Here is a 21,876-nt window from a genome sequence, read left to right on the forward strand (position 1 = left end):
AACAGGACAGGGCAAACAGAACTAGCAGCTGTAACCACTAGAATGGTATGGTAAAATCCATTCCTTTCTTAAATATGCTTTCTTTGAGAATTCCCCTCATGTACACAATGCGTTTTGATAAAATATACCTCCTACTTCCTCCCCTCCAACTCTTTCTAGAATGACTGAACATGTATCTTGCCTAACTACATGTACCCTCTTAATTTCTGAGACAATGTCTCACTCACTATGTAGCTTTGGCTGTCCTAGGATTCACTATGTTGCCTTCTAATAGTAGAAGGCTGTCCTGGGTGCTGGGATTAAACTCAAACACCACCACACCCAGTATGGACTCTTTCTTTCTTTTCTTTTCTTTCTTTCTTTCTTTCTTTCTTTCTTTCTTTCTTTCTTTTCTGCACTGGCTGCTTTATTGACAGGCTTGTGAGTGACAGCTGTCCCTGAACCAGCCCCTACCTTTTCTACAAAAGCAAACGGAGGAAAATGGGTCCCCAGGCAAAGCCCAGCAAGGGCCCTTGACTCCCAGGCCACAAGCACAAGGCAGTGGGAAGCACAGAAGGTGCAGGGTCCCCAAGGATCATGTGCTGGTGAGGCGGTCAAGGAGACTGGAAGGTCCACAGATATTCTTTGCCAGGGATGTCAGGAAAATGGTCACCAGAGGAGACAGGAACCTAAAGCTTGGGGGCAGGGGTTGGTGGCTGAAGAAGGAAGCAACTCGGAGGTTTTCAGAGTCATTTGGGGGCCACCCTGGGCAGCATGATGAGACCCAGTAACCCCTCACCTCCACACTACCTACAAGCAGTCAGGGCCACTGTTACATCTGCAGCCCCACACACATCTACTCACTCACATCCACTCTATACACAGAGGGAGGGCTGCCACAGCCCTGGACCTACACCCTGGAGCCTTGGTATGTCTCTGGATTGGTACCCAGGTCGGGGACTGCTGAGGGGGCAGGTCCTTGATATTGCTACTGATTAGCTGCTTCACAGGCATCTATCCAGTCGCTGTACACATCCACTGGTTCTGACAGATATGGGATGGGTGTCTGGAATTCCTCTAGGCACACAGTACAGGAGATAACTCCTGTGTTTCAAGCTCGGTCCATTTTCACATCACAAGACTTCTCATGGTTGCAGAAAGGGCAAGTGAACTGGGTCTGCAGGGTGCCTGTCATCTTCTTCTTGGGGGGTGGCTTCCATTTAGACTTCCTTTGTCCCATGGCTAAAGGGGAATGAAACCTGTACCTGCCCTGCCTTGCAGCCCGTATGGACTCTTTCTTAATCCCCCGAGTCCAAATACCACTCAGTATCTATATGGATATAGGAGTACCTACTGGAATACTTATCAGGGGGCACAACTTAGAAGAAAACAGAAGCACTTTCTTCCCTAGTAGCCATAAACTGCCAATAGTTCCTCAAGGTATGGCCCTTCCTCCATCCATGTTGTAGTTTTAACTGGCTTGGTGATGTACAGGTTTTATGCACACAACCATGGCTCCTGTGAGATCATGTGTACAACATACATGTCATGTCCAGAAAACAGTGTTTTGTAGCAGTTCTGTGCAACCTCTGACTCTTGCTTGCTTCCACCTGCTCCTCTGAAAAACTCCTGAGCTTCAGGAGAAGAGGATGTCATAGAGATGTCCCAGTCAGGGCTTTGCAGGCAAAGTCTATTTCTTATTCTTGTGATAGCAGCATGAGTAGATGGACTGGGGATTCTGCTATATGAAGTCACACAAAGATTCACCTTCCCTCTACCCATGTATTGGTACCTTCCTCACAAGGCATCGAAAGCATTTGGGAATGGCAGAGAGTAAAGGATTGCATTTGGTGGGCTTTGGGGCCATGTCTGGCAGTGACTGATATCTCTATCCAGATCCCTTTAAAAGAATATAGTCTCATCCAGGTCAAGATGTCACTCAGCAGTCTGACCAAGCCCAACACCTCTAGGCTCTAGAGATTTGTCTCTCAAGGCTTGGTTTATTGGGCTCAGGTTCCTTCTGCTATAGAGCATGCTGAGCAGAATCTGGAAGTTATTTTCCTTCCATGCAGCTTCCCTTTGGTCCTCTCAATCCATGAACTGATGCTTAATGCCCTTGCTTTCTCTCTCCTCAAAGGTGGGATTTCAGGTACATAATCATTTCTTGTTTTCTTTACCCCTGTGTCCTGTCCAGTCACAAAACAGATGCCAGTTAAAAAACTGTACTATTGTCACAGAATGGGCAGGTCTATCCCTTCTACCCTCCTTAGCCAATGCTTCACTTCCATCAAAACAAAGTCAGTTCCACTCATACTGATGGAGCCTCATTGTGTGTAAGTGAAGTACTTGTTGGAATTTTGAAGAGCTGAGAGGAATTAGGCACAGTATTTAAGAAGTGTACAGAGGAGACTAAGTGTGCAAAGGGAGTCTAAGTGCGCAAACAGAATATAAGTGTGCAAAGGTACAATAAGAATATAGAAAAAACATTCCTCTGCCTTTTATCTAAGTCCAAATGAAAACATAGAAGCTCGGGTTTCAGGAGACTTGGTGAGAAATGAATTCTGAACTAAGACCATGGGAAAAGGCTTTGCTGGAGAAATGATGATCATTTCTCTGTACCTACAGAGTTGTCTAACTCTAATGCTACTGAGTTGTCATGTGAGCGAGCAATATATTACACATACCACCTCATTGTCAAAACAACCTTTGAAGGGGGAACTATTATTGTTCCCTTATCCAGACAGGCACTGGGGGACACTGTGCTATGAAGGACAGAACTGATACAAGTGGTATGGTGTGAGTATTGTACGAATGCTAAATTCCTTGATTTTCAATACAGTTTTATGATAATGTAAGAGAATGCAATTGTCCACAATAAATGCACCCCAAACTCTTGAGGAATAAAGGAGAGTGATGTTCTTAAAGTCGTTCTCAAATATTTCAGAAAACAATAGCTCTCTGATGGATGTATAGATATGGACATGGTCACATTCTCAAAAAGAGAGGGAGAACAGAGGGAGGGAGAAGGGGAGAAATTTTTAAGCAAACATGGTAAAATATTGGTAGCTGCTTACCTGTGCCGGCTTGGGCTGCTGTAACACAATACCAAGGAGCAGCCCTCCTACAACAGGCATCCACTTTCCACAGTCATGGAGAATGACATCCAGAGAATGGTAAGCTGCTAAGGTTCTGGTAGGAGCCCTTCCTGGCTTGCAGATGGCTGCCTTCTCATAGTGCTCATATCTCATTGGTTGTAAAATCACTCTACTCTGTTCTCATAAGAACATCAGAAAGCTGAAAGTTTTCAAGGCAGGATGGATAAGGTGATGAAAGTGTTATAGATAAAAAAGAACAAAAACAGGATCTGTTAACAATGTACTATTTGGGCCTGGGTTACCTCCGAGTGATTTTTCCTTTTTCTAGTTCCATCTATTTACCTTCAAATTTCTGATGTCATTGTTTTTAACAATTGAGTAATACTCCATTGTATAAATATACCACATTTTCTTTATCCATCCTTCAGTTGAGGGGCATCTAGTTTGTTTTCAGTTTCTGGCTATTACGAACAACATTGCTATGAACATAGTTGAGCACATGCCCTTTTGGTATGATTGAGCATCCTTTGGGTGTATGCCCAAGAGTGGTATAGGTGGGTCCTGAGGTAGAGCGATTCCCAATTTACTGAGAAACTATCATATCGATTCCCAAAGTGGCTGTACAAGTTTGCACTCCCACAAGCAGCAGGAGTGTTCCCCTTGCTCCACATCCTCTCCAGCATGAGTTGTCACTTGTGTCATTGACCTTAGCCATTCTAACAGGTTAAAGTTTTGGTTTTTATTTCCCTGATGGCTAAAGATGTTGAACATTTTTTAAGTGCTTCTCTGCCACTTAAGAGTCTTCTGTTGAGAATTCTTAGTTTACATTTGTAGCCCATTTTTAAAATTGGATTATTTTGGGGGGGGTCTTTTGATATCTAGTTTCTTGAGTTCTTCATATATTTTATTCACTCATAAGTGGATATTAGCTGTAAAGTAAATGGTAAGGTAACCATACCCAGAGAGGCTAGATAACAAAGAGGGCCCAAGGGAGAACACATGGATCTCCCTGAGAAGTGGAAATAAAAGAGATCTCCTGAGTGGGTAGGCATGAGTAATGGAAGAATCAGATATGGGGTGGGTGGAGGGGGAGAGTACTAAAAGAGACAACTGGAAACAGGGGTGCATTTTGAGGTCAGGTAGAAAACTTATGCAAGGGAAACTCCAATGGATCCACAAGGATGACCCTAGCCAAGACCCCTAGCAATAGTGGATACATAGATAGAACTGGCCATGTCTGATGATCAGATTGGCAGTTGTCATCAGAGAGACTTCATGCAGTAACTGATGGAAACAGATGCAGAGATTCACAGACAAACATTAGGCCAAACTCAGGGAATCCTGGTGAAGAGAGGAATGATTGTAAGAGCCACAGAGGTCAGGAACATCAGAAGACAATGCACAGAAACAACTAACCTGGCTCACAGGAAGTCACAGAGTCTGAACCAACAATGAGGGAGCCTTCCCAGGACCAACCTAGGCCATCTACATACATGTGATAGTTGTGTAGCCTGGTCAACTTGTGGGACTCCTAACAATAGGAACAGGGGCTGTCCCTAATGCTTTGGCTGGTCCACATCCTGAATTGTTTTGCCCAGCCTTAATACAAGGAGAGGTGCTTATAGCAACTTGATATGTCATGCTTTGTTGATGCCCATGGGAAAGTCTGCCCCTTGCTAAAGAGAAACAAAGGAGGAGTGGATAGGGGGCAGGGGAGAGGTGGTAGAGAGGAATGGGAGGAAAGGAGGGAGGGAAAACTGCAGCTAGGATACAAAAATAAATAAATTAAATTAAGAAAAACAAACGGAAAAAAAGGAATGTATTATTTGTACCTTGACATTGAGCATTTATCATAAACTGATTATTTTAATCTTGACAACAATCCTAAACCTCTTAGATAGACTTTCTGAAGCTAGTTAAGACCATTCAGCAATGCTTCTCCCATAACTGTAAGTCTCTGTCAGGTATCTCCTTCTCTGAGGAGAATGAGCTCACCTAATGTCACAGGCAGAGCAACTCGAGTGCAGGATTGACTGATGTGGTATATAGGCTCTGCCTCTTGCCAAGTTCATGCCAGCCCTGAAAAGCTCTCCCTTTCCCCTACCATTTTCAGATCTCCCAGTGAGGCGGCCTCAGCCCAACTGGGCCTTCCTGATGGTTTCACTTCTTCATGTGTCCATCTGAGCTGTTTCCTTCCCCTGCACAGGGTGGCTCTGGAAGCCTCTGATACACTCGCCCATCTCTGAGTGTGCTTCCTAAGGAACCAGACTGGGTCAACCTCCACATCAAGGGGCACCTCTTCTAGCATTGAGACTTGTTGGTTCCTCTTTGCCATAACAGGCCTGAACAGACTGACAACTGCCTCTGCTACTGACTGGATACAATGTGAGTGTGTTAGCCAAGGCTCATAGGCTGAAACAAATCCCTGCAGTGAAATGTAAGAGACTGGCTGTGTTAGAAACAAAGGATCTGATAGGGGATTTGAAATACATAATGTCATCATGGCAAAGGCCCTGAGATTGAACAAGACAGACCAGAAAATCCACACACATGCACACAACATGTGCGTACACTTAGATAAACACATGCACACACACACACGCACAAACATTTACACACATGCACTTATATATTTGTTCATGTTCCTTTCTTTTGCATCATGTGGTTGTTGATCTTGGCCTTGGTTATTAGTATGCCTAGATTATAGCGGTGTCTGTGTATCTTTGAGGGCATTTCTGGGAAGACCATGAGGGACAGTGGTGGAGGAGGGCTGTCTTGAGCATGGGACCACTTACCAACAGGCTGGCAACCTGGGTGCAAAGAAGTTGGAGAAAGGCAGTGTCAGCACCTGAGGCCATTTCTTTCTCTGTGCACATGTCCTGCTGCCATCCTCTGCTATCCAGCTTCTTCAGTCCTTCAGTGTGACCCAGGAACACTGGCTCTCCACAATGCCAGATTGGAAGTGGGACATGTCCCACTTAGGTTTAGACCACAGTTCTCTGCCTTTTCAGTGTGAAGACAGTCATTACCCAACCCTGTCATGTTCTCCAATGCTTACAAATCCCCTTATATGATATCTGAATATATTCTGCTGATTCTTCTGCAGAGAAGCCTGCCTGACTCACCCTTCAGTACTCTGTGTCACCTCAGGACACTTCAATAGGTCTAAGCCAAAAGGCCAAGAAATGCCATGTGAGGACTCTTGAGGCTGGAAGACCATCACCAAATGCAGGCCCTTGATGCTACATAGATAAACACCTTTTCTTTATAAAGTTATGCTGGCATAGCTTTGTAATACTGAAACCAGAATAATGAATCTTCATAGGACCAAGAGGCCATCACCTCCCAAATCACAAAAACAATGGCATGCCACTAACGAGGAAAGAAAATACACCGGGTAGTTCTAATGAGAGGGATGCTGCCCTGGGACCTTGGGAATTCAGTTCTATGTTTAGGTAATACACTTTTTTTAGGGGTTTAAAAGTGGTTTATGTTTCTTTCAAAGGAGTGCTAGGAGCTATGGTGTTTTCTGTGCTTTGACAGCCAAAACCAATCAAGGTTTTAACTTCTGGGAAGACCAGGCATGGAGGGGTTACATGGGGGAAAGTCACAGATTTAAGCATCTTCCTGTGTCATTTTGACATTTCAGAAGACGTTGACTTCTACTTTTTCAATACAATGAACAAAAACAACAAAAAGGAAAAATAAGAGTTCATGCCACATTCTCCTTCTAGTTTATTCCTCACTATGCATCTCAAGTTTGCCTTGAACATCAGTCCTTCTGCCTCAGCCTTGGAAGACTGAGATCAAAGGCATTTACCATCACACCCAGCTTCCTGCCTCTTTAATGTCACAGAATCTTGGGAACACAGGTGTGTACCTGCTAACTATATACCTCAGGTTACTATCCAGTCCTTGCTCTCTGCCACTGCCCCTGTCAACACAAATCTAAGTGGGTGCTGTGGTGGTTTGAATAGGAATGGCCCCCATAGACTATGAGTCTGTTTGTGTATGAGTGCTTGGCTTGTAAGGAGTGGCACTATTAGGAGATGTGACCTTGTCGGAGTAGGTGTGGCCTTGCTGGAGTAGGTGTGGTCTTGATGGAGGAAGTATATCACTGTGGGGGCGGGCTTTGAGGTCTTATATATACCCAAACTACTTCCAGCAGGGTACAAGTCTCCTGCTGCTACAAGTCGATCTAGATGTAGAACTCTCAGTTCCTTCTCCAGCACTGTGCTGGCTGCCATGTTATCTTACCATGACAGTGAACTAAACCTCAGAACTGTAAGCCAGCCCCAATTAAATGTTTTCCTTTATAAGAGTTTCTGTGGTCATGGTGTCTCTTCACAGCAATAAAATCCTAACTAAGGCAGGTGTTGATCCATCTCAGGCTGTTTCTGGGTGTGTTATGCTGATAACCCAAAGAACAAACACTCCCACAGTCAAACCACACTAGACTCATGTCAACTCTTAGAACATTGTTCCCTTCTCTGGCCTGTATTTTTTCAGCACCATTCCCCAGAACTACTTGTCCTTTTGTAACTTCCTCCCTCTCTCTCCCTCTAGTTGTGCTTTTAGTGAAATCTCTATAGATTTTCTGCCTTTCCCGGATGTCTATTGTAATAGCAGCACAGTGTTCATGGTGATTTGTTTTGTGTATCAAATTGACACAAGCTAGAGTCATCAGAGAGGAAGGAGCCTGCCTCAGTTGAGGAAATGCCACAATGAGTTTAGCTGTAAGGCATTTTCTCAATTAATAATCAATATGGAAAGGCCCAATCTATTGTGGGTGGTGTTGTCCCAGGGCTGCTGGTCCTGGGTTCTATAAGGTGGGTTGAATAAGCCAGGAGAAACAAGCCAGTAAGCAGCATTCCTCCATGGCTTCTGTCTGCATCAACTCCTACTTCAGGGGATCCTGCCCTGTTTGAGTTCCTGTCTTGAGTTCTTTCAGTAATGAACAATAATGTTTAAGTGTAACCCTGTCCTCTCCAATGTGCTTTTTGGCCACAGTGTTATTGTCACAGCAATAGAAACCCTAAGACAGGGGTGTGTTGCTCTCCACCTGCCTTGGAAATTTACAGCTCTCACCTTTGTTCACCTTGGCATATTCCATTTATCACTTTTCTAGCTCAATTTATAAAAAAGAAATTACACTAGTAAAAACATACTTTTTAAAAAGTAATCTGAAGTAGGCAAAAGAACAAAAAACAAAAAACAGCAAGTGCCAAGCCCTGTTGCCATTTGGAAGTCAGTGGTGTTCACTGTGTTGTTCTCTTTCTAAACAAACATTTTGTGTCTTTTAAACTAGCACACAGGATTTAGATACAATTGTAGCATTTTTGAACCCCTTTGTTATCTTTGATTCTCCCTCCTCCAACCTCCCCTTCCTGTCTCTTCATTTCCCATATCCCATGTGTCCTTTGCTGAGCCTTCATCTTTCCTCGTGACCTAGTTTTCTCTGTCTAGTTTTTTAGGCTTTGCTTACACATACACACACACACACACACACACACACACACACACGCACATGCACACGCATCAGATTAGGGTACACATATCAGAAAGAACATGAAGTTTTTGTCTTTGTATTGGTCACTTTGTTTAATATTATAATTTTCTGTCCGTCAATTTCCTTACAAATTTCATGATTTCATTTTTCTTTGCAACTGAGAAAAATCCTATTTTGTACACATACTACACTTTTGTTATGCATTCATCTGTTTAGGCCATTTCCTTCTCTTTATCACCATCAGTAGAAAAGCAATCAACGTGAATATACAAAGTGAATGTATCTCTGTGGCAGGTATGGAGCTCTTGGGGCCTACGCCCAGGAGTGGTACAGCTGGGTCATGTGGTAGTCTATTTTTATATGTGTAAGTGTCTTGACTGCATGTATGTCTTTGTAGTATGTGTGTCTCTTGCCCATAGAGGGCAGAAAAGGGCACAAGATCCTGTGCTGGCTAGTCTATTGTCAACTTAAGTACAGTTGCAGAAGAATACCCTTGCATTTTGTAGATGCCAGGGCCATGAGATGGCTGCCAAGGATGGCAAGAGCAGTGGAGTGCAGTCAGCTGGAACTTGGAAGACAGCTGTGTGCGCTGAAGAGGGCAGAGCTGGAGAAGCAACGAAAGCTCCTTGGAGGCCAGAAGCTTGCGAGGGGTTGCCACATAATTTGACACTGAGTTGTTTATATTGTTGGGGTCTGCTTTGCTTCATTCAGATTGTGACCATGTCCAGGTTCTTCCCTCTCGAAGCCCGTATTTATTTAAATTTGATTTTTACAGGCTCCCACAGCTGAAAGGCTGAACTTTTAAGAGATATTTTGGATTTTTCGCAAGATTGGATATTTAAAGAGATCGAAAATTTAATGTGTTTGCCACCTCAGGGGTTTGAACCTAGGGCATCATTTGTGAGTCACCACACAGAGTTGGCCAGGCTGGCATTTAACTGCAGTCTTCTGCATCAGCTCGCTGATTAGCCATTGTGCCCAGCAAACTACCGCTCATTATTTTCGGAATATACGCGGGCTTTATATCTTAGTGCAGTTTTGACGTTAAGAAAAACTGAGCGTACATACACTACAGGGTCCCTCCCAGTCAGAACTCTCATTTTCCCTGTACTACTGAAATCTTGCTTGGGTGTGGTACACATGTTCAAATGATGAGCCAATACTGGTTCATTCTCATGTTGTATGTTCTGTGTGTTCTGCCAAATTCAATACTACGTCTGTAATCACAATAGCCTCATTGCCCTAAAGTTCATGTCCCCAAACCTTTCCACCTGGCAACCCTTTTGCTTCCTCCTTTCTGGAATGCCATATAGTTGCAATTATGGTATATGTAGCCTTTTGAGACTTACTGCTCCCACTGGCCACAATTTACATTTAAAAATCTTCTGTATTTTCATGGATCTAGTTCCTTATTCATCAACATGAATGTTTTTCTATGCCCTAATGTAAATGTCTCTGCTTTTCTCTTTAATTTTCACCACAGTGTAATTGCACAAGTGCCCTTATGGTTTCCTTCCTGGCAGACATGTGCAAAGTCTTTTACTGTTGTTGTTGTTACAGTAAAACTTTGTAGCCAATAAAGAGTTGTTACTGCTGTGCCCATAAAGAGGACCTAGTTCCACCACTTAGAGTTGGTGGTAACTTGAAACAAGACAAGGGCTGCTCCCATGACTGTGGCAGAGGGGAGCAGGAGAGGAGGGGTGGTAGTCTAGGGAACAGGAGCTGGAAGGGAACACAAAGAAGATGGAGTTTAAAATGAGCTTTGAGGGGTGGACAGAGACTGGGAGGACTGGACTCTTTGGAGAAATTAATTCAGAGACGTTTCTGGCATCGTGTTTCAAAGCCTAGGAGTTGTGATGCTAGTCTGACTATGTAAGGGCTCCCCATCTGACCTGCTCCAGCCCCAGGAAGCATGTCCTGAAGGTCCACCTCACCAGTGCAGTGCTTTCAGAGAACAAGGCAGGCATGCACAGGTAGGTGGCTCCTTTGGTGAAAAGGGCCAAATGTGATTTCTTGGCATACTTTACGTCAAAACTGGTTTTTATTTGCGGAAATCAAGCAAATACTGAAGTACCCAAGTACTCTAGAATGGCCACTTGACATGCAGTCCTTATGTTTTGTGTCTTCTCTCCAGTCACCCCTTTATCATTTCTAACACCATGTGTCCTTGAACTCAGACACATTTTGGGACTTCGGATTCTCTGCTGTCGTCTACCCTCCCACGAAGCAGATGCTTGTTGGCTGCTGATGACTGAGTGAAGAGATCATGTGAGAAGGCACACCCATCTCCTGACTGTCACCCAGAAGCAAGGGTTCAGAAGCAGGTGGTTTATTTGGGAACTGATCCAGAGGCACCAGCAGGGAGATGGAACGCAGGTGAGGCAGTAAGGGAATGCACACAAGAAGGTATTCTCTGTGGGCTATTGGAGCCTAAGCTCCCAGGGTAACTCTGGAAAATAGTAGAAATATGTCTCAGGATGACTGTGGCCTGGGGCAAGAAGACAGATGTTGCTAAGTGCTGTTGTGTGTGACGCTGCTGACAGTGTCAGAACTTCCTTCAGCCAGACACAGTGAGGGAGAATCAACATTCTACAATTCCAGAAAATCACCTGTGGTGAATGTGTAGATGCTGGAAGGTGAGAGATGGCCAGAGCTCTATAGTGTGGGGATTCTGAAGGCTGTGGTGAGGTTCATGCCACCTTGCAGAAAAACATGTCCTCAGGGGTCCTTGCTCTTCTCTATAGCACCTCGCATACTACAGTGGAACAAAGAAAGCATGTCAGGGTAAAGGTTGGCACTCCTGCCAGGCCTTCTGACTTTGAGCCCTCTCCATCAACCTTTCATGGTCAGAACTCACTCCTCCAGCTGAGGACAACACCACATTGACTTTGTAAAACCTTCCTTCTTCTTCAACCCTTACTATTTGGGTTAGACTGTCCACCACCAGTTTCAAAAGAGAATGCCTGACAAAAGGCCTGAAAGGCAGGTGTGAAAACGAATCCTCTTTTGTAACCCAGAGCTCAGTGTTCATCATTAGTTTTGATACATATAAGAAGGAACATGATCAGCCCCCTCATTCCCTAAGCACATTAGTCTTATCTGGTAATGCTCACTTTGAATTTAGAAAGGGCATCTGAGATACCAGACTGTGATCATGACACTAAGAAGTTTGTTTTCTATAGGGCATACCAGGCACAAAGTGTGGAAGTGTTGGGACACGATATCTTTCTCAGACAATGATGGGGAGCAAGCTCGGCCTGACAGCACCCATGCTGAAGAATGCTCTGGGTTGACAGTGATACTTCCCCAACAGAAGGTTGGTTGAAGGTTATCACAAAGGGTCATATTGTGGTACAATAAAAGACAACCAAGCAAGTATCCTCTATGGGCAATTCTTTTATTATAAATCCTGTACCTCAATTAAATTGCACCACAGTGCATGATTTGAGGTCAGTGGACAACTTTGTGGAATTAGTTTTCTTCTTTTACCTTATATTGATTCCAAGGATTGCAATTAGATTGTCAAGCTTATGTGACAAGTACCTTTATTTGCTGAGCCATCTGATCAACCCCTAGAATTTTTTTTTAATTGATGACAGCAAGAAAACAAGTTGAAGAGTGACCAAAAACTAAGAAAGGTCATTGGTGCTAGAACAACAAACATGTTGAGTTTAAACATCTCATTAATACATTAGAGCATGGTGGGTGCTCTCCTTGTTTGGGGCTTTGAAGGAGCCCAGGCCTAGCCTGGGAGTGCCATGGTACCCCAGAGCTGTGCTTGAGCCTTTGTACTCTCCAGAAAGGTGGAAGCTGGTGCCTATCATGCTCTCACTATCAAGGGCGGTGATAAATGAAGACTGCTTAATTTGAGTCTGAGTGCAGGCTTAGCAACCAAAAAATGATAGCATATGTGCTTTTTCCCCCTAAGGAAGAGTAGAGCAGATGGGGCACAGGACATCTTCTCAATTATTTTATTACTTGGGTTGTTAGCAATGTTTTCTCAGAACAGGGATACAGGACTCAAGTGACATTGGACAGGTGTGTGTCGGGTGGAGGGTGTTAGAGAGTGTTTATCTGTGTATGAAAGAAAGTTATGTGTGTACATGTGACTGTGTGAGAAATGTCTGGGAGAGAGCTAGGGAGGGAGAGAGAGGTTTTTAATTAGTGATCCTGTAACTGAGATGTTCAGAGATTAATATGGGCTCCAAGTATAGCTGGATGTAAGCACTCAAGTGGTCATGTGGGGTCTCCCTCTATCCTCATCTGAATTGTACATCATTCCTGCCACACTCAAGCTCACGCCATCCATACACTCACTAGTCCCAGTAGAACAAAGAACTTATTGTCCTTCATCTAATGGAGTATGAGCTTAGCTATTGACATGTATTCATCTTTTAATCAGTAACTAGTGAAGAGTGACATATAGTGACTTTCTATATCTCAGATCAAAGGAGTCTCTCTCTCTCTCTAAAAACCCATTGTTAAACAGGTTTAAATTAACAATATACCATTTACTACATTGAAACAAGCACCCATTCATAGTAAGAATCCTTGGCCTCATGTAAAAGACAAGCATTTTAAGAAGGGAATATTCATCAGATGTTTGTGGCACATGCATTTAATCCCAGTACTCGGGAGGTAGAGGCAGGCGGATCTCTGTGAGTTTGAAGCCAGCCTGGTCTAAGAGCGAGTTCCAGGACAGGCTCCAAAGCAATACAGAGAAACCCTGTCTTGAAAAAAAAGGGAATACTCATGCATTGTACAAAAATTAGAATGTTTGTCTGATACATTGTTTTATTACCAAGGTTTTGAAATTGTAAAGTCTCTTTAGAACCAATTTCATTGGCAATATTATCATTACTTGTCTATCACGTTCTTCCTTTTTTTTTTTTTTTAATTTTTAAATCTGGTACAGATTCTAACTATGTAGCCATGGCTGACCTGGAACTCAACATGTAGACCAGGCTGGCCTCAAACCAATGAAGATTCCCCTACCTCTGCCTCCTTATTGCTGAGATTAAATGTGTGGGCCACCATTCCCACCTCATGTTCCTTCTTATATGTATCAAAACTAATGGTGAACACTGAGCTCTGGATTGCAAAAGAGGATTCGTTTTTACACCTGCCTTTCAGGCCTTTTTCAGGTGCTCTCTTTTGAAACTGGTGGTGGACAGTCTAACCCAAATAGTAAAGATTGAAGAAGGAAGGTTTTACAAAGTCAATGTGGGTGTTGTCCTCAGCTGGAGGAGTGAGCTCTGACCTCACTAGAAGGAATGCCTAGCCCCCTGCCTAGTTAGTGATGCCTGTGTTTTTGAGATGCTATTTCCAAACCTTGGAACATTTCAATTTTTGAGTAATCACTTTCAAAATCCAGTTTCCCCTTAAGTTTGATAGACAGCCTGATAGTAGGAGTGGAATCATTTAAAGCCTACCCTGAATGCACACTGTGTACTCATAATCAGTGAGCTAAGACCTACAGGCCAAATACAGCTTATTGACTGTTCACAGAAATAAAGTTTTTTAGAACATAGACATGTCCATTCACTCATACATTTGTCAGGATTGTTTTCAATGTAAATGGTAGATTTGAGTGATGGGAACAGAATTACATAGCTTGAAAAGTGTAACAAATTTGCCATTGTGGGGCTGGAGAGATGGTTAATTCAGTGATTAAGAGTGCATGCTATTCCAGTAAACCTTAGAACAATTTCCCCCTTGCATGTCCTGTGTCCCATCACCACCTGGAACTCTGGCTCCCAAGGACCTCAAACTTCCTCCTAGTCTCTAAGGATAACTGTATACATGGCATACAGTTGCACAGATTCATACACTTAAATAATAAAAACAAATCTTTAGCTTTGAGTGGTGGCATTTCCTTTGATCCCAGCAGTCAGGGCTCATGGGGAGGTGGACCTTTGTGAGTTTGAGGCCAGCCTGGTCTATATGGTAAGTTCTAAGTCAACTTAGGCTATGCAGTGAAACTCTATCTCAGTAACTATAGTAAAAAAATTTGTTTTTTGAAAATGCTATCTGTCCTTTACTGAAAATGTTTATTCATCTCTATCCTTTATTGTATGATTAAGGCCTCCAAAAAGTTGTTTTATTTTTATTTTTTTTCAAACTGTCAATTTATAAATGACACATTCTCCAGTGTGCTTGACAGATCCACCCATGCTTGCCTATAGTTGAGTCTTATCATGGTATTTGAACCTCAGTCGGGTAGAAATGCTCTTAAGCCTTGACTCCCTTCACTGTATATTTTTCCAGTCAGTCTTCTCCCATCTTTTTCTATCCTCGGGCTATTTGCCAAAGGGGAGAGATTGGGTTTCTTTCTTTACCTGATCTGGTCACTTTCCAAGTACCGACCCAGCTCTGTGTCACCCAGCAGGGCATTGCAGCACCCTTGCCAGAAGATACTTCTCCTTCAGGGAACTTAGTCAGCCACATTTGTTTATGCCTCTGGGATGCCAGAGATTATTTCAATCCTATATTAATTACCTTCTTTCAAGCAGGTTCTCATGTATCCCAGGCTGGCCTTGAATTCTCTTTGTGGCTGAGGATTATCTCGTACTTCTGGTCCTCCTATATTTATCCCCCTATTGCTGGAGTTACAGGAGTACCCTGTGTGCCCACACTGGGGATTGAACTCAGGACTTCATTCATGCCATTCAAGCACTCTGCCAGTGGAGCTGTATTACAAACCTTCCTGTATACTTCTTTTAAACCATGCTCAGTATAATGCCCTTCAGAAACAACTCCAGGGAAGAAAGATTTATCCTGGCTCATGGTCTCCCAGGGTTCAGTTCACCCTGATGGGCAAGGCATAGAAAATAAGTTCAGTTTGTGGTAGTGGGCACATGGGATGCAGGTTGTTTACATCATGGTAGATCAGGGACCAGAAGCAAGGGTTTCAAAGACCTTGCCTTAGTTACCTACTTCTGCAGAGGCCACGCCCCCTAAAGACCTGGCAGCCTCCCAACACAGTGCTACCAGCTGGGAAACAATGCACAAGGTTGTGTGGAATATATCAGGCTGCAATCATAACAATTTCTTGGGTTTCCAGAATCTTCAGGAAGGTAGGTAGAATCTCGTGGGCAAGGCCCCCATGTCTTATGATAGGTACCACTTGCAGCCTTCTCCATTCTCCTTAACACAAAGTTCTGCCTCACCTCAGAAAATGCAGGTTGTGGATACCGTTGAACTAGCTGCAGTGACAAATAACCTTCCCCTTTCAGTTACTACCCCTCCCTAGTCAATAGGCTCTGTTCTTCACTTGAACAAATATCCCACTTCATCTCAGTTAAAACAAATTAAGTTCATGCTTCCTCTTTCAAGTCATCCTGTCTCTCATGTGCTGCCCTGTTAGCTTTGGTTTTCCCATGGCACTCCATCCCATCTTTTTTTCTTTTCTATATATACCCATCTGTTATCCCTGTTTCTACTCTCTGCCTTCTCCTCCCACCTGGCCTTCATCTTTCCTATTTGTTCCTGTCTCTCCTGGCTTGGTGCACCATGGCAATGAATATACCTTCCATACATTTTTGTAAGAATTATATGCTATTTTACTTTCTTTGTTTATGTAAAAAGTAAGTTATCTTAATGGTTAATGTGTCTTTAAGGAAAAGCAACTGCAAATTAATTACACGGTGAGTTTTCCTCTAGGGGATGTATTTAAAAAAGATCATCCACCCACACTGTGTGACTAGTTAGAAGTAAATAATTGAAACAAGATACAATCATCATGGAGTGATTTGGTGAACACTGGTAATGTCTAGTGAAATGGTGTTCTTTGTTGTTTGCCTGTTCTAGTGTAGACGGGCCCAAGTTCACCGTTAAGGCTATGGAACAAAAACCTCCTGCGTAGACAGTTTTGTTTGATTCAAAAACCTGAGTGATTTTCCTGTAGGAATGTCCTTAAAGAAAACTAAGCAGAGGTCATTCGTCTTCAGAATGGCAAAGTATTTGTTTGTTTTCTGTGACCTAAGAGAGTAAATACAAAAGGAATGCTATTAACTTCAGACATGCTGTCTTCAAAATAAAATTCTAATCTCTGACGTTAGTGTTGATTTGCTGGGGGTGTTTTGTTTGTTTTGTTGTTGTTGTAGTGTCAGTGGTGGTGGTGGTGGTGTGTGTGTAAAGGTTAAGAGAAGCAATTTTTTCTTGTCATTATGTAAAAAGAATTTATTTCAGTTCCTGGAAAAAAAAAATAGTTAAGAAAATGAGTCGATTAAGATTCATTGGCCTTCGCAATTGAAACTCTAGCACCCAAGGATAGTGGTGTCCAAGAGTTGAGGGACCCAGATGGCAATCTCAGGGCTGTCCTGAACAATGTGCCTGTTTCATTAGAAAGGTGAGAAGATCAGTGTGATTGTGGGTCCCTTCCTTCCTAAGACGCTGTCTGTCCTGTCTTAGCGAGAAGACACAGGGCTTACTCTGGGGCTATCTGTGGTGCATGAACATAGTGTGACAGAAAGGATTAGAACCTCCTTTGGCTATCAGTCACTCTGAGGTAATGCACAGGAGATACATATCTGCTCCTGCTGGGTTGTAGTGGCACCTAAGCCAGTTTCCAAGATCCTTCTAGCGTGACTAGCAGTTTTACCAAAAGTAAATTTCCCCTTTTTACTTCAAACCACAAGGCTGTCTCCCAGTTTGCCCTGTCACTAGCCATTTCCAGTTAGACCTTTGAAAAGGGAATCCTGCCTGGAGGGCTTTGGGTAACACGAAGAGGACTAGTGAAAAGAGGAAGCACCTGCCAGCCAGAAACCATGGCTTACACAGTAGGACGTAAGCTTCTCTTATGTTGACTATTAGGTACTTTAAAGTCTACTTACTATGGCTGGTATGACTGACTGACCTTATGTCCTAGTGTGCTCAGGCTGCTACAGCAAATTACATGTTAAGTCTTATAAACAATGGAAATCCAGGTCTAGAAACTGAGAGTCCAAATTCAAAGCAGCTTCATACAGAGGTGAACTTTCAGGCTCTCCCTCCTGGTCCATTGTCCTTCACTAATACTCACTATAAGACTGATTTCTTTCCTTGGGTATTCTAAACTCAAAGGAGAAGCCTGCCTAACATATGAGACACAAAATGACCTCTTTTTAGATGCACAAAACCAAGAATATCTGGTGACTTTGCTAATCCTCCTCCTTAGTTTAGTTGCTATAAGGGTTAACTTGCAGAAAAATACTATTGGCCACTCTCAATGCCAGGAGTGGTGGACAAAGCACAATGACCCACATCTATTAACATGTCATAATGAAGTGCATTACTTAGGTTATATGTGAACCTAACATTTTGCTTTAAATTTTTTTTTTTTTTTTTTTTTTTTTAGCAGTAGCCTCAGGAGATTAGGTTCATTGTGATATTCCGGCCAAACCATAAAAGAGCGAGGCACCGCATGAAGCTGCTGCTCAGCATGCAGACATTCTGCCCTGATCTGCCTTACTGTCCTAGAAAACCCCTTTATGCCCCTGAGCTCCATGACATAGAGTTTTGAGGTTGACCCTCTTTATTGTTTCTAGATGGCTAGCCCTTCACCAAACCTGATGCCTCTGGCCAGATCTCAGCTCCTGAATCCTGATCTTCAGCCAGTGAAATTTCTCATGTATCAGGTTCATGGGATTCAGTCATCCCACAGAAAATGCACATGGTGCAAAGGGCAAGAGGACTCAATCAGGAATCTCACAAGGCCAGCAGTCTTATAGACCAATCAATCACCTGCCAAAGGCTCACTTCCCACACCATCACCTTGAAATCTAGAATTTCAACATGTGAAGTTGGTGGTAGAGGAAGACACAAAACATTCAGGCCAGCATACTATATAACAAGATAGGAGCAGATAGCAACTAAAGGACCATAGATGTCCCCTCCCCAAGAGCCTAGTAAAGTCACCTCAGAAGCACGGCCCTTTTGTCATGCCTTTGTGGTTTGGGATGGAGTAGATAGTTGGCTCCCCTGTCTCAACCTTCTGAGTGCTGGGATTGGAGGTGTACACTACATGTTTGCCATTCTCTTCCTTGTTTTCAGACTTACTTTACTCTCAACTTTCTACATATTTCATGTTTAAAAGTTCTCATTAATAATTTTGTCTCTTCCCCAAAACTTTCCCCTTTCCCCTGCTTGTCAGGTGTAGTGGCACATACCAGTACGTAGGAATTGGAGGCAAGAGGCTTATAAATTTGAGGCTAGCCTAGGCCATATAACAAGAATTTGTCTCAAAATAAACAACAAAAAGCCTCATCTCCTCATTCTGTATTCATTACTTTGAATTTTCAGAAAGTTATTGAGAATTAGTGGCATAAAATTTCCAAGGATGAGAGTGGGCAAGAAATAGGACTTGAAGTATTTATAAAGACCTAGCAAGCATGTTCAGGGAACTTGGCTTCTTTTTTATCACCGAGGTGAGGGAAGAATGGTTGTGCTATGGGGTAATAAGAGATTGTTTGAAACTGTCAGACAAGGCAGGCATAGTGCTTCGCACCTGTAATCTCAGCATTAAAAAGACAGAGACAAGAGGATTATCACAAGTTCAAGGCTAGTTTGGTCTACAAAGTGACCCCTAGGCCATCCAGGGCTACAAATTAAGACCTTGTCTCAGAATACAATAGCAATACAAAAAAAAAAAAGTTTCTTTTTGATTTTTTGTAAAAGCCTAGGTAAGATTACAATATGGGGTTGGGCAGTGGTGGTACATGCCTGTATTTAACCTCAGCACTCAGAAGGCAGAGTCAGGAAGATCTCTGTGAGTTCAAGGAACAGAGTTAGTTCCAGGACAGGATTATAATACGGGGGCTTCAGAGTTGGGGGTTGCAGAGATGCAGGCTGTGTATGTGGGGGCTAGAGATGGGAGCTGCATATATGGGGGCCGCAGATATGGCTCAGCTGGTAGAGTGTTTGCTGTGCTCATATGAGGATCTGGGCATTTTGGTATGAGTCTACAATCTCAGTTCCGGGGTTGGGGGAGGGTGGAAATAGGAGGATCCCTGGAGAATTCTGGTCAGACAGTCTACCTGAATCAGTGACTTTCAGGTTCAGCAAGAAAACATATCCAGGAAAAAAAAAAAAAAGGTGAATAGTAAGTTATTGAAAAAGTGACATTGTGACAGGTGGTGGTGTATGCTTTTAATCCCAGGCAGATCTCTGTAGGTTTGAGGCCAGCCTGGTCTACTGAGTGAGTTCCAGGAGAGGCTCCAAAGCTACGGAGAAACCCTGCCTCTGAAAATAAAAAAAAAAAAAAAGCATATTGACCTCTGGCCTCCATGTGTACAGATGTATGTACACACACACACACACACACACACACACACACACACACGCACGCACGCACGCACACGCACACACACACACACAGATATGAAAATTTGTAATCCAAAAGCTTCACAATTATTAATAAATAAAAGGTATCATAATCTGTTACACAAAGAAACCCTGTCTCCAACAACAACAACAAAATAACTTTCAAAAAAAGGAACAATAATCATTTCATTATGAAATGAGTGCAAATTGTACTTTGTTATAAAAAAGTTAGACAGAAATTCAGGAAACACCCATGAATTTCCTTTAATACTTAGGCACTGTTATATTTATTTTGTGTGTCAAGCAAATATAGATATTTTATTCTCCCATAAGTTTTTGTTAGTAGACAAATGTATACAGTTTTCATAACACCATTTCTGCATTGCACTAGAAAAGTGACATAGTTGACACGACATTAAAGCACATGCTGCTTTTGTGATGCTGGGGATGCTGGGAATCAAGCCCAGAACTTCAGATACACTAAGTAAATACAGCATATTCTCTGCTCTACCACCGAGTTATATCTCCAGGCAGAGATGGATACATTTTTGTTTTCATTTACTCTTTTTTTTTCCCCCTCTGCGTGGTGCCAGGGATGGAACCCCAAGACCTTGAAAATGCTAAGGAGAAGCTGGAGCCCTAAGCCACAGTCTCAACACACTTTGCCTTTCTTGGTCATCCAATTCCATTTAGAAGTTCTGGGAAAGTTCCTGGGAACTGAGTCAGTTCTTTCTGCAGATGCTCCCTCCATCGGGAGAGCTTTCAGATGCCGGATGACAAGCTAGGACACTGCCGCCTGGGAGCAGGGGCAGCCCTTCAGAAAAGCACAGTGAGGGAGGCCCAGGCCTCTGTAGTTACTGCTGTCCCTGAGAATTCTGTGATCTTTGGCAAGGTGGTTTCCTCCAGCTCCAGACAGTTTCTGGAAAGGAACTGGGTTATGAGCCATCAAACAAAGGAAGTCCCTTGGTCTACTTGGGACTAAGAAAGGGCATAACATTCATTTTATGTGTTTTAGGCAGGACATTGTGTCACAAAAAGGGAGAAATCATCAGAAGAATTTCAGAAAGGAGAAAGAAAAACATTGTAAGCAAGGAGAAAATATAGATTAAATAATGAAAGTTAACTAAAACACAATGGTATGGTGATATAATCATAACCATTCTGGGGCCAAGATAGAAATATTGTTATGAATCTGCTGAGGTAAGCTTTGAAGTGAGACCTGTGTCCAAAAAAAATCATTTTTGTTTCTTAATCCTGGGCCAGTTTCACATTGCACATCCTAACTGAAAAAGGGGATTAAAGTCGCCAAGGTCACACCTGCTACACCATGGTTAGTTACAGGAAACCTGTGAACTCAGAATCTTAGGATGTAATCTTCAAAGTGTGTTAAAATGATTGGAGACTCATTCATTAAAACTGTTTACCAGCAGAGGTCATCTGCTCGATGAACAAGTCCAGAGCATGGGGACGCAAATAAAATACTGATGCTGAGAAAACACTGCATTTAGGAAATCTGAGTCTTGGCTTATTAGTGAATTCTTAACCTCTCTCTGTATGTGTGCCCATGCATGTGTGTATGCCTGACAGAGAGAGAGGAGGATGGGGAGAGGGGAGGAGAGAGGAAGAGGAGAGGAGAGGAGAGGAAAGGAAGAGGAGAGGAGGAGGGAGGAGAGGGGAGGGGAGAAGAGAGAAGGGGAGGGGAGAGGAGAAAGGAGAGAAGAAGAGAAAAAAGGAGAGGAGAGGAGGAGAGGGGGATGAGAGGAGAGGAGGGAAGGAGAGGAGAGGAGGGAGAAGAGAGGGGAGGAGAGGGCAGGAGAGGAGAGCAGAGGGGAGGGGAGGGGAGGAGAGGAGAGGAGGGAAGGAGAGGAGAGGGGAGAGGAGGAGAGGAGAGGAGAAGGGGTAGGTTAGGGGGAGAGAATGGGGCACAGATGAGGGAGAGACTGAGGTTAAACTCTGTGCCCCTCTTCCACCGGAACATCCCTAGCCAAGCTT

The 21,876-nt window shown here is 43.2% G+C and overlaps 2 pseudogenes; one reads left to right on the forward strand and one right to left on the reverse strand.

Annotated features, from left to right (window-relative positions):
• Positions 1 to 11,542: 11,542 nt before the first annotated feature.
• LOC127238332 (uncharacterized) lies at positions 11,543 to 11,646 on the forward strand (annotated as a pseudogene).
• Positions 11,647 to 13,628: 1,982 nt separating this feature from the next.
• On the reverse strand, positions 13,629 to 13,732 carry LOC127238331 (uncharacterized; annotated as a pseudogene).
• Positions 13,733 to 21,876: the final 8,144 nt, after the last annotated feature.

The sequence above is a fragment of the Phodopus roborovskii genome, unplaced genomic scaffold, assembly GCF_943737965.1.
Source record: "Phodopus roborovskii unplaced genomic scaffold, PHOROB, whole genome shotgun sequence".
NCBI lineage: Eukaryota > Metazoa > Chordata > Mammalia > Rodentia > Cricetidae > Phodopus > Phodopus roborovskii.